General features: G+C 38.9%; 1 protein-coding gene and 1 long non-coding RNA gene across 2 annotated transcripts in view; one reads left to right on the forward strand and one right to left on the reverse strand.

Moving 5' to 3' along the window:
- CDH23 (cadherin related 23) overlaps positions 1 to 8,158 on the reverse strand; it is a 1,135,250-nt gene extending 1,127,092 nt beyond the window's left edge. The window contains exon 1 of the mRNA XM_056530710.1: positions 8,147 to 8,158. The gene's annotated coding sequence lies outside the window, so the exon portion shown is untranslated. The remainder of the gene's footprint in view (positions 1 to 8,146) is intronic.
- A 221-nt stretch (positions 8,159 to 8,379) lies between these two features.
- Positions 8,380 to 12,511, forward strand: LOC130282468 (uncharacterized). Its single transcript, XR_008846405.1, has 3 exons — positions 8,380 to 8,446; positions 9,592 to 9,729; positions 11,990 to 12,511. It is a non-coding gene; the product is annotated as an uncharacterized LOC130282468 (long non-coding RNA).
- Positions 12,512 to 13,923: the final 1,412 nt, after the last annotated feature.

Raw genomic sequence — 13,923 nt, forward strand, 5'->3', positions numbered from 1 at the left:
TCTCGCCTGCCCTGATCCCCAGCAGTTGCATCCCAAACGTTTACCCCTGCTTCCTAATACCTGTGATGCACAGAAATTGCCCACTTAGCTATTTCCCGTCTGTGACCAGTGATTGGTTGAGTAAGTAGCTCCTGTAGGAATGATGCAATACATGACGAAGCAGTGGTGAAAAGCAGGTAACAGAAGCTAAGGAGGACCAGGGTAGGTGAGTATCATGTCTTTTTTTTTTTTTTCACACCATCCAAAGCCCTATATAAACATTTTTTTAAATTATTATTCCTGAACAACTCCTTTCATACTCCACGCATTAATAAGTGTATCTACAACCATATGTATGTCACCATGAAGATTCTACCCCACCATCCATAAAATATAATGCCAATGAAAGATGTAGTTTATAAATGTTCAACTATGGTTTATTGAGGAAATCCCCTACATTTTTAAGATGACATTTTATTTAGCTAAGAACACTATTGTATGGAATTTATCGATTTTTCTTTTTATAGCAATTCAGTGTCCATATCCAACACAGTGAGCATTTGCCTAAAAATATCAAGTATATTACACTCATTCAAGGTCACATATGCCTTTACCATATATATATATATATATATATATATATATATATATATGTGTGTGTGTGTGAATTGGGTGTCTACTTGGTGAAACAATTCCATTTTTCTAGTCAAACTGCTTAAAGGGGTACTCCGGTGGAAAACTTTTTTTTTTTTAAATCAACTGGTGCCAGAAAGTTAAACAGATTTATAAATGACTTCTGTTAAAAAATCTTAATCCTTCCAGTACTTATTAGCTGCTGAATACTGCAGAGGAAATTATTTTCTTTTTGGAACACAGAGCTCTCCGCTGACATCACGAGCACAGTGCTCTCTGCTGACACCTCTGTCCATTTTAGGAACTGTCCAGGGCAGCATATGTTTGCTATGGGGATTTTCTCCTACTATGGACAGCTTAAAATGGACAGAGGTGTCAGCAGAGAGCACTGTGCTCGTGATGTCAGCAAAGAGCTCTGTGTTCCAAAAAGAAAATAATTTCCTCTGCAGTATTCAGCAGCTAATAAGTACTAGAAGGATTAAGATTTTTTTAATAGAAGTGATTTACAAATCTGTTTAACTTTCTCGCAGCAGTTGATTTAAAAAGAAAAAGTTTTCCACCGGAGTATACCTTTCATAGGGGAAAAAGATTAACATTGCAGAAAATATTTTCACTGTCATGTGGAAATCTTAAGTTGTGAAATGTAACTGTGCTAATAGGCTTGTATAAGCCTAAGAACATTAACTTACAGCTTTACTATCTGTGCTCTTAAAATGGCACTTAAAGAGTCAATTTAACGTTGAAGAATGAAAACAAAAAAGTGTGCCAAGTTACAAGGCTGGAAAATACATAGATAACTTGCCATCCAGTACACAATACAAGAAAAGACTTAGGTGCTCCCAAGAGGAATACAATCCAATTACGTCCTTGTGACCCGCGCTGATTTAGGTCTCAGGTTTGTTCCACTGTGGAACATTTATAAGATATAAATATGCGAGATCTGACCTGCTGACTACCCTCTGGGGACCTATTTTACTCATCTGAAAAAGGACCAATGACTGATTGTATATTAGGTAGAAAAAAAACCCAGGTAAGGATCTTAACTCAATTAACAGCATCTCGGCAAGTGGATCACACAGCATGACTGGTTCCCTATCAGGTTTCCAAAGAAAATGTAATCAATATAAAACAAAAAAATATATAGTAGTTCATCATCAACAATATTTCAAATCAAATTCACCTGATTTTTGTTAGGAGAATATAGAAAATAAAACAATTCCCTAAATTAAATACATAGAAATTACAGATTGCTTTACTATAAATGAAAAGACATTTTTTTTCGTACGTGCAAATGATTTATTAATCTACAAACAGCCTATTTTAGTGTCCACTGACAGATGGGTGTGGCATCTATGGACATTCTAAAAAGGTACATCAAGAGTACCAATCTTCCTTAATAACAATATTTCCTTAGGCTGCTGATATGTTTAAAAATATGCAGAGGTAGGAAAAAAGAGACTGGAGGCACCATTCAGGAGTACACGCCTAATATTAAATGGCTACCATATGAAATAACAGTCCAGTAAAAATAATAGTCTCATTCATAAAATGTGGTGGTAGGGTGGTGCTGGGAAGAGGAAAATGCATAAGACACTGGCTAAAAAAATTTACATTTTTTTTTTAGTATAGCCAGAAATGTTCAGTCTTACCCGAGTAGTTTTACTGTAAGTAAGCTAACCCTTTTGAGTTACCTGGATTTTGGCATTGATTACTACTAATATGGTCTAAATGTCATCCAAGTTACAATTATAACCAAACACAGTGTCAACATCCACAGTGCAGAGAGAAAAGGCTTTACTATTAATGCCTTTGTGACCAAGAGGGCTTGTTTTTGCAGGACCAATTGTACTTTTCAAAAGGGTTATCCATCATAAGGTGATTTAAGTAAGTAACTGCCAGACAGTAATGGGCATGGTTACGAAGGATCTGTGCTTGCCTTGGAGCTAAATGGCTGTGTTGTAAGATTACCATAATGTTATGGCTATCTTTTTGTTAACTGGGTATTTCCTGTTGGAGTTCTTTCTCTCAAACTACACATCCTTTAGTTCCTTTTGTGTGAGTGTGAGGTCACTTTCCTCCCTCCCACACATCAGCCACACCACTCATTGAAACACAAATGAGTTGAATTCCATTCAAAAGACCAGTGTTTTCTAACCAGGGTGCCTACAGCTATTGCAAAATGATCTCTCTCCCACCCAGCAGTCGCTCCACCCATTGAAGCAGGACAGTCTCCCTTTGCACCCCTGACTAGTGATGTCATGTCTTGACGCACTGCAACCTGGGAAAACTCGTGACCTGAGTAATTTTGTATGCTGTTAAGAATAAATATTGGGGCAAAAAAATCACAGAAGAATTGCGAGACCACTGTCACACACAGGTAAAGAAACTATATTATGAACTGCACTAACGTTACAGCCCCTGTAGCATAGTCAAATAAAAAAAAAAATCCTGGAATACCCCTTTAAAGATATCCTGCATTTTACTGTAAAATATACTTCAAACCCAAAACTCAATTATTTGTGGGATGAAATAAAAAAAAAATCTGCAATTTTGCTAATTGTGGAAGGTTTCGATTTTACGCAGTACACTTTATGGTAAAAATGACATGTCATCTTTATTCTGTGAGTCTACAAAATTACAAGGATACCCAATTGATATATTTATTTGTGCTTATCTAGGTTAGTAGAAAAATAAAGATTTTGATCCATGCACTATGTTTGAACCATCCGTCTTTATTAAATCCCTATTACAAGCAGTACAACACACCAGTGTGCTCAGTCAATCTGTGTTAAGCAGTGCTTGTTGCTTGATACATGTTCAGATAAAGATATACTAACTAAGCACACTGGTGCATTATACTCTTTTACGTGTCACGCACAAAGCCTGTGTGGATTGATGCACCTGTTCATCAACTGAGGTGAGCTAGGTACTTGTTTGGAGATACATTGTTCTGATCTGGACTAGTCTGAAAACTTGGGAGTTGCCCAGGAAGAGACTAAAGGCCCCACTAAAAAACCTGTCTTTCATGTTATAAAAATCCATGCCTGATAAATGGACTTACTTAAGACTCTAGAAAGCCAAGTCCCACCAGAGACTTTGACTACTTTCTGATTTTCCCTTATGTCATTTTGCTTTCCCTGGATGGGCTATGCACTTTCACATATGACAGGTACCTTGGAGAAATATAGCGAACCCAGACTAGTATTCCTATCACACAGCCAAAATTGCACCAAAAAGTGGTCTTCTAGGTCTTCACAAAGAAAATAACTACTATGTATAATGGATGGTGGAATGAAAAAAAAAAATTGTCATGTGTAATCATGTCTGGATATGAGGTGGCCTTCATATAGAGTTTTTTTTTTTTACAGATGTTTCACTGTGTATATATCTCCACAGTTTTAGTATGGTGGTGAGAGGCAGCTGAAACATTTTAAAGTGTTCCTGTCATTAGCAAAAACTTTTTATATAATGTAGACAATAACATTGTATGTATATTTGTAATATACATTGGTTAAAAAAATTTAATATTTTTGTCCATGCAACTATTGCCTGTGTTTCTCTGTGATGAGACCAAATACAGGTAGTGTGAGTGAACAAGCAGGGATCTGTGCACTGGGGACAAGCAGGGCTCTCTACACTAAAGACAAACAGGGTTCTGTACACTGAAGACACGCAGGGCTCTGTACACTGAGGACAAGCAGGGCTCTGTACACTGAGGACAAGCAGGGCTCTGTACACTGAGGACAAGCAGGGCTCTGTGCACTGAGGACAAGCAGGGCTCTGTGCACTGAGGACAAGCAGGGCTCTGTGCACTGAGGACAAGCAGGGCTCTGTACACTGAGGACAGGCAGGGCTCTGTGCACTGGGGACAAGCAGGGCTCTCTACACTAAGGACAAACAGGGTTCTGTTCACTGTTCATCTGTTCATCTGGAAGACCAAGACAAATATCCGACAGAACAGCTTGCAGGATTGTGAGAAAAACAATTCAAAACCCAAGTTTGACTGCACAATCTCTCCAGAAAGAACTGGCAGACACTGGAGTTATGGTACACTATTCCACTATAAAGAGATACTTGTACAAATATGGTCCTCCTGGAAGAGTCATCAGAAGAAAACTTCTTATACGTCCTCAGCACAAAAATCAGCGTTTGAACTTTGCAAATGAACATATAGACAAGCTTGACGCATTTTAGAAACAAGTGCTGTGGACCAAGAAAAGGTACGTTTGGAGAAGAAGGGGAACAGAATTTAATGAAAAGAACCTCTGCCCAACTGTTAAGCATGGGGTGGATCAATCATGCTTTGGGGTTGTATTGCAGCCAGTGGCACAGGGAACATCTCACGAGTAGAAGGAAAAATGAATTCAATAAAATTTCAGCAAATTTTGGAAGCTAACTTGATGCCATCTGTGAAAAAGCTGAAGTTAAAGAGAGGATGGCTTCTACAAATGGATAATGATCCTAAACACACCTCGAAATCCACGGGGGATTACATAAAGAGGCATAAACTGAAGGTTTTGCCATGACCTTCACAATCTCCTGACCTCAACATAATTGAAAATCTATGGATAGATCTAAAAAGAGCAGTGCGTGACAGACAGCCCAGAAATCTCAAATAACCGGAAGACTTTTGTAAGAAAGAATGGGAAAAGATACCTCAAACAAGAATTGAAAGTCTCTTGGCTGGCTACAAAAAGCATTTACAAGCTGTGATACTTGCCAAAGGGGGCAGTACAAGATATTAACTCTGCAGGGTGCCCAAACTTTTGCAGACGCCATGTTTTTGTTTTCTGTTATTTTGAAAGTGTAAATGATGGAAATAAAATCTAATTTTGGTTGACATATTATAAGAATGTCTAATCTGTAATTTGATGCCTTTCGAAGATTTTTCCATCTTTTCTTTGCTTCTTTATGCACATTAATGCAAATTTTTACCTGGGGTGCCCAAAACTTTTGATCCCCACTATATATATATATATATATATATATATATATATATATATGTATATGACACACACACCACACACACATATACTGTATACTTACATTTTTCTAGCAGGATTATTAAGCTTAATTTGCTTAAATGTAAAAAAAAAAAAATGCAAATATATGCAAGTATGTGTATGCGGCTGTATGTGTGCATTTGTTGCCTCACTGACTTTCCATAATAGTCAATACCCCCTCTTCATATCACATTACCAGGGTTTTGCCCCCTATCATGACCACTCTCAGAGGAGATTTAATTTGAAACAGCTCAGTAATGATTTTATGATGTTCTGTTTAACCTATAGCACCTTGAAGACTGTTGAATAAAATGAGTAGAAAATTGTCTAGCGCTTAATTATCAGCTCACTAATCAGAGACTACTTGCAATCTGTGAGTAACACACATGCCAATATGTCACAAACTTTGATACACTTGTGACATGAACAGCTGCATTAGAAAAGAGCTGCAGTCCCTATAATTACACAATTAACAAAATCAGCAAGTAAGACATTTTGCAGGATTAATTTACTTCAATATGAAGCTTATTCCACCCTGGCAGAACAATCAGGAGTGTCTCTATATATGTTACATTACAATGTAAAACACTATTTAATTGATGACAACACAACTCAGCATGATACTCCAGATGGTTCTTTAACGCTAGCAGTGCAATGAAGGAAAAACAGAACAAAAAGAGAATATATATATATATATATATATATATATATATATATAAATATATGTCATCAAGCATAGTAGAATATGACCCATCAAATACCGTTAGGATGAATTAGGATGCTGCTTGCAAGTCACACCTTTTTGTTGTGCTTGACCTCACAAATGTTCTTTTCGCTGGATGAGCACAAATTCATAAAGTCCTAATCCACGATCTCATAAAAAGTATGAGGGCCCTGATGGCCACAAAAAGGGCCTCAACTCCCGATTCACACCTGTGGTTTTTGACTGGGCTATACAAGAAGCTCATATTAGTGTCATGAGCATGTGCTCCATACTTTTGGCTATAGTATATGACTGAGGATCAGCCGGAAAAAGTGAAAAATTGAAAATACTTAGCAATTATTCCCTGTGATTTTTTTGCATTAAAACTGTATTGTACTATGTATGATACTCCATTGTATTATTGTGGGCATGCTTTATTGATTCATATATTGCCTTGTACTTCGCAGGTGGTTACCGCTAGCAACGGGTCGATGTGAGTGGTTTCTATGAGTGTGACACTTCTGGTTTTGGCATTATGTGCCACCCCCAATTATGGGTATATCGGTATGCTCGGCTGTTTTGCCTGGCCAAGTATTTCAGCCGCGCTGCCAGTTAGCCGCTACCTGGGTTTATCCAAGTGATGGCTACATCACCCTAGGGGGTTCCAGATTGCTGTGTCCCTGGTATGTGTGATCTGTGCATCTGTGACCCTTCTTTGTTTTTCTTCCCCTGCTTCTTTTATATTATTATTTATGCCATATTATATCTTTATATGCTGGCCAATCTCATATGTTGCCCAATGGAGAATTTACTAATCCCTTTTTGCTGCTTTATGGAATATTTATTAACTCCTGGCATGTTCCCATTGCACAGTATTGCCCTCTTTGTTGCCCTTTCTTGATTCACTATACATCATGCGCCTGCGCACATATCCTGTGCTGTTACCCAATATGTCGGCGCTGCGCTTCAGACATCTATGCGCACGCGCCAACATTCATTATGTCCGCACTGCGCTTCAGATCTCTGTACGCATGCGCCGACGCGTGTTTCCGGCTGACCCTTGTGGTCTTTGTTTACTTCCGGCCTCGCCGGCTTGAGCGCGTCTTATGATGACGCCGCGCCGACGTATGCTCTTGGATTATGCTCGGTCTGCCATAAAGCTCTGCCTCTGTAAGTTTATGGCATTCTTAATTTCCATTGTATATCACTTGTTGTGTCAGGCTTTTTATCTGTATATTATGTACGCCCTGATATGTATTATAATACACGCTCACTGAACTTTTTAATTGTTTTGATTATGTGCGATCACTGTGTACTCTGTTATTGTAATTATGTAAATTTATGATGTAACCAATGATGTCACTACATCCACCATATTTATACCCCCTCTATTGCACTTTGTAAATTGCTTGAAAAAGCTGCATGCTTGCAGCTGAAACGTTGCCTATTGCCCCTTGATGGAATAAAACACTTTTTACACGTTTTTTCATCTAAAAATCAGAATTCTGCAGTGTTTTTGCATCACATATATTTGCAATCCCGATCAGCTTTTTATATTCCTTAACAGGAGCTAAGCTGATACCAGGGAACATTACCTGAAAAGGTGATGTAATGAGCTGCTTTGCATATTCCCCTACATATGTATATATATATATATATATATATATATATATGTACAAGATCTGTGATCATACATCTGGAGCTGCATGTTCTCAAGCCACTAGAGTGTGCTGAATATTATTGTACAAAATTTGTGTTCTTGTATAAAGACCTGTAGAGATGAGTTACATGGTTTGAGTTGGGAGGTCTTGAAGCAATTAAGATTTACCGGATCCATAAATAAAAGTGTTTTAGCAAATATATATATAGGAGGAGATTTATCAAAATCTGTCGAGAGGAAACATTGCTGAGTTGCCCATAGCAACCAATCAGATTGCTTCTTTCATTTTTCAGAGGCCTTTTCAAAAGTGAAAGAAGTGATCTGATTGGTTGCTATGGGCAACTCAGCAACTTTTCCTCTGGACATGTTTTGATAAATCTCCCCTATGTGCAGTGCCATAGTGCAACTGTCCAGAGTGATGTCAAGGTGGCATTATATGACAATGCCAGGTTTAAAATTACAGAGCACGTGAGTACAACTCGTAGAACTATCATTGTTTCTTTAATAGTGGAAATACATGAGTCAACCAGTCAACCAATTGCCACAAAATTAACCAGCAAAATCTTGAGGCCATTGGCTCTTCCATTTTGGTTGCAATAAAACGGCCACTTGTGTGGCTTCACCCTGAGGAAATCACATGGCTGTGTGTTTGATTATATATACCTGTTGTCAATAAATGTACTGAAACACTTGAACTCATTTAGGGTATGTTGAAGGCCATATCTGTGTACTAAAGTGTCATAATATATAGCACAACAGTAGAACAAACAAGCGACATTCACCAGAAATGTCTTCAGCTTAATCTTTATTATGCTATTGAGGAATGGAGAACACGGAGTAGGCGTGCTCCACTACCAAAGATGTGCGTTAGGGAAGCATGCCTGCTCCGTGTGGCATAACAGAGAGGAAACTGAAGACGTCTCTGGTGAGTGCCACTTGGTTGTTCTACATTTATATTGCTGGATACTCTGTTTAAGCTGAGCACCACACTGTTAAGAGCTTTGTTCCTGTATCACCTTGTCTAGCACTGTCTGCTGTTCCAATATACGTGCAAAGAGAGTTAAATGGGTACTCTGACCCTAGACATCTTATAAAAAGTCTGATCGCGGGGGCCCCACCACTGGAGACCCCCACGATCTCTCCTGCAGACCCCCTCCCGTTCACCAGCTGCACGGAGCGAAGAATACTCTGTGGCTAATGATGGGCAATACAGGGGCTGGAGTATTGTGACACCACAGCCCCACCCCCTCGTGATGTCACTCTCCGCCCCCTCAATGAAAGCCTATGGGAGGGGACGTGGCAGCCATCACGCACCCTCCCATAGGCTTGCATTGAGGGGGCAGACCCTGTGATCAGACATCTTATCAGCTAGACAGGGGATAAGATGTCTAGGGGCAGAGTACCCCCTTAAGGACTGTACTGCTGGAAGTTGTAGTGCCAAGCTAAAGGCGCTCTTTTCTTTTCTACTGGATAGTTTTAATGCATCATATTTTTTTATTTTAACAGAAAACGGCATTCCATTTTGTGACAAATTTATGCTTTTTAATATTTTATATTCTAGTTTAAAGAAACATTAAACAAAAAGGATCTTTTGTGACTATGCTTTATTTTAGAAATATTATGTTACCAGCTAACTTGCACATTTTTGGAATGGATTTGCTGACACAAATAATAAATGTGTAACTCATTATATGCTACACAATTTTGATGTATACAATGTCAAAAATTCTGGTGCAGCAGACTCAGTAAAGGTGAGCTAAAGTTTTCCTATTGATAATAGAATTTGCCTTTGTTCTAATGGCTACCACCATGGCCATCTTAAGGCAAAGTTTCCACTTGGATTTTTTTTTTTGGTTTTTGGAATACTGACACTGCAGTTTTTGAGCCAAAGTCAGAAATGGATCCATATGGGAGTATGGGAGTGTAAGTCCTTCCTTTATATGTCCTATTCCTTTTGAATACACTTCTGGATTTCGCTCAAAAACTGCAGTGACAGTTTTCCAAAAACTGCCAGAAAAAAAAAAAACAGGTGGAAACTTAGCCTAAAGGTAATGTATCCCCATTTTAATATATTAATGAATAAAATTGTTCTATCAAGATAAAGCATTTCATGTATATATTTAGTTTTAAGACAATGTAGTTTTAAGGTTATTTATTAATAATGTGTATGGGGGCTGCCATACTGTAGCCTCTTTCTGGAGTGTCACTTCACAACACTTACACAGTTGCTTTATGGCAGGCACAGGGGCATTGGAAAGTGTCTCATAGAAAAGCATCGACTGCTTACTGCACATGTGTAAAGCAAAGGCTAGGTAAAATGTAAGGGGGAGCCAGCAGCCATTTTCTTTCTCAAGTCCCTGAGGAGCAGTGACCTATCAATGGTGCAGAGAGCATCAGAGAGGTGGATGGGGGAGGGGCACCACACAGTCACACTCCATTCATCTCACTCTGTAGACATAGATAGGAGAAAATAAGGTTTATACAAAGTGTAGAGCTGCAGCCCCTCCCTCCTCCTTCCCCCTGCTCACCTCTGTGACCTGCCATTCAGCTCCCTGCACAGCACCGACCTCCTCACTGAGTAATGTACTAAAGGGGTAGTACTAAGCAGATCAGGAGCCAGGGAAAGTTCTGTGCGACAGTCACACCTTGTAATGACTCATAGCCCTGTTATGATTACACAGTCTGACTGTCAAACAGAGCTTTACTGGGCTCCTGAATGGCCAGAAATGTGTCAGTACTAAGCAGATCACATGCCATTCAGGAGCCTTGAAAAGCTGTGTGAGACTGTCAGGCTCTGTTATCATTACAGGGCCATGAGTCATTACCGGACATAACTGTAACACAGCTTTACCAGGTTCCTTAATTATCATAAATGTTTCACTATGAAGCATATCACGTGCCCTTCAGGAGCCTGGGGAAGCCATGTGTTACTGCAAGGCCTGGTTATCATTACAGGGCCATGAGTTATAATGGGTCTGACTGTCAGTTATGCTTTGGAATGAATGTATGTCGGAACATTTAGGGTATGTTCAAGGGTGATTGTCAGGATGGAAAATTTCTGTCTGTCCCTTACTGGGTTACTGCAGACTGACTGTAGGGGAAATGTTTATACTAGACTGTGAATCATGGAATAGATCTTTTAAAATGTCATCCACTGGTATAATATGCTGAAGCTTTTTTTTACCTGGAAAATCTGCAGCAGATTCTTCTAATATGAATATACCATAAGTCTGTAGCAGCTGTACTTTACCACTATTCAGTCACTAACAAGATGGTGCGGTACTGTGGAATTTCTCCCCCTCCTCTTGCACAGACACAAGATGAAGGGAGGTGTGAGGTCACCAACAGGGAGAGGGGTGGGTATAATTTGCAGCAGCCAAGTTTCAAGTTACTTTCTCTTCCCATTCTCATTTTAGCTCCCTCTACTGGTCAACAGTGGGATATAAGAAAACTTTAATAATTATTTTTCATATTTTCTGGAAAAAAAATTATAACGTATAAGCAAATGTATTTAACCTTTAGGGAAAAATATATAATTTGGTGACACATTCCCTTTAAGACCAACCATCCATTGACATATAAAGCAATAATTAAAATAATACTGGGACAGTAAGAAAGTGCTAAAATTATCTAGTTATCTAGTTGCCCATTCTTTAATAAAAAGGACCACCTAATATAAAATTGTACCTGATGGACAAGAGTATGGATATGACTCAATTGTTAAAAGAAACCTGTAATCACTTTCATTCTGCCTGAACCAGGGCTTATCCCTGATGGCCTCTCCCTGCCCCACCAGCCTTGAATATAGGTATAGGTAGAGATCTCTCAATCAGGGCCAGGGGTCAGGCAGAAGCCACAGCAAACTGCCCTAGAGACTTGTGGTTCTACCTACATGAAATGGATTACAGGTTCCATTTAAATAGTTCAGTATAGTGCATTTCATTCCTCACTGTAAAGTTTTATTCCTAGTTTTTACTTGCTAAATAATACTCTTTGAGTCTTGTTCTACAGCATTTAAATCCAGACTAGAAGGCACCCTAATTTAAGGTTTCCTAAATCACATCCAACACCAGAGACATAAAGGTTACAGCTCAGTCAGCAAAAGGGGCTGGCAAACACAGGGACAAGCTGCACGGACATTCATAAATTAATCTGTAGAGAGAAGGAGAGACTGGAGATCGTGAGAAAGAGAAGGTGAACAGATAAAAAAACGGGTTACATGAGTCAAGGTGACACATCGCAATTAAGAATACATCACTGTACACTAAACAGTATGAATAGAGTTTGCTACATCTATTTGAAATTATAAATATAGGCTAGTGTTTCAGAGAGTAAATGCCATGCCATGATTTTCAATGAAGTTTCTATTTTAAGTCTCAGTACAGGTTATAAGGCACATATAACTCTATTAGTCAAACTGGTATAGGATAATGTAGCACCAATACCTGATTTTATTAAATCTAAAACTAAGATGAGACTTCTATTGTATAATATTTACAACTATGCAAAAAATAAAAAAGCAAAAAAGTTAAGAGAAAGGGAGCGGACTCGCGTTATAGAAAGGGAGCGACTAAATACAGAAGAGAGAAAAAGCTGACAACCTTTATACATCTTGTTTGCATTGTTATTTGATTGTGGGGCTCTGGCGGGCATTTAGGATTATTTATATATATATATGTGTCATTATTCATTGTCACCTTATTTGCATATTTTGCATGAGTCAGGGGTCAGAGACAGGATTACATTCCTAGTTTCTCTCTTTGTTGTATGTTTTTAAGTGGTTTTAATAGGTCTTTTGTGCTCCTTTTTGCATATGTCTTAATAAAATGTATTTATCTTTATCATATTTTCATGGCAGTAAGTGTGCATTCATTTGGGTTGTCAGCTTTTTCTCTCTTCCGTATTTAGTTGTACCTTGACAACTGTTTGCACCCACAGCTAATATATTGGTGGTGCCCATCATTTTTTGTGTTGTATCATAGAAAGGGAGTGGACTCAGGGCATATAGGTACGCCCTGGGTCCTTAAGTGGTTAACCATGGCTAAAACTCAGATGTATTACATGATAAATACAAGGTGCATGCTCAAGCAGACTTGGAAGTGTATTGCACAAAAAGACATCATAGAAGCATTAGTGCACAAAATCCAGCAGAGAATGCAGGAGAACTCTGGTTAAAATAGACACGCCCAAGATATAGTTGGTTCTGAGCATTAACCATTCCCAATCCAGGGAGAATAGCAAACTGCTGAGAACAAACTAATGTGTGAATACACACCTAGACAGAAAAATACAAAAAATAAAAATAAACAGACATGACACAATGTTCATAAATTACAAGTGGGTCAGGCCCAGTCTCTAACCATGTCCGGGATCCGTGGCTAATGGCATGCGGCGATCGTGGTGCCGCGCGCTATTAACCCATTAGAAACAACGTTCAAAGTTGATCCCCGTGTCTATAAGTGAAAATAAACTACTCCCGGCTAGCTCAGTGGGCTGTTCGGGACTGCTGATGCAAAATCGCGGCATCCCGAACAGTTTGAGGACACAAGGAGGGTCCCTACCTTCCTCCTGTGTGTTCGATCGCCGAATGACTGCTCCGTACCTTAGATCCAGGCATGAGAAGGCAAGCCGCAATTCATTGATCAATGTTATCCTATGAGATAACAATGATCTATGTAAAAGATCAATGTGTGCAGTGTTATAGCCCCTATGGGGGCTATAACATTGCAATTAAAAAGTGAAAAAAAAAAAGTTAATAAAGATCATTTAACCCCCCTCCCCTAATAAAAGTTTTAATCACCCCCCTTTTCCCATTTAACAAAAAAACTGTGCAAATAAAAATAAAAGTATGTGGTATCGCCGCATGCGGAAATGTCCGATTTATAAAAATATATCATGAATTAAACCGCACAGTCAATGGCGTCCGTGCCCAAAACTTCCAAAGT

The sequence above is a fragment of the Hyla sarda genome, chromosome 7, assembly GCF_029499605.1.
Source record: "Hyla sarda isolate aHylSar1 chromosome 7, aHylSar1.hap1, whole genome shotgun sequence".
Taxonomy (NCBI): Eukaryota; Metazoa; Chordata; class Amphibia; order Anura; family Hylidae; genus Hyla; species Hyla sarda.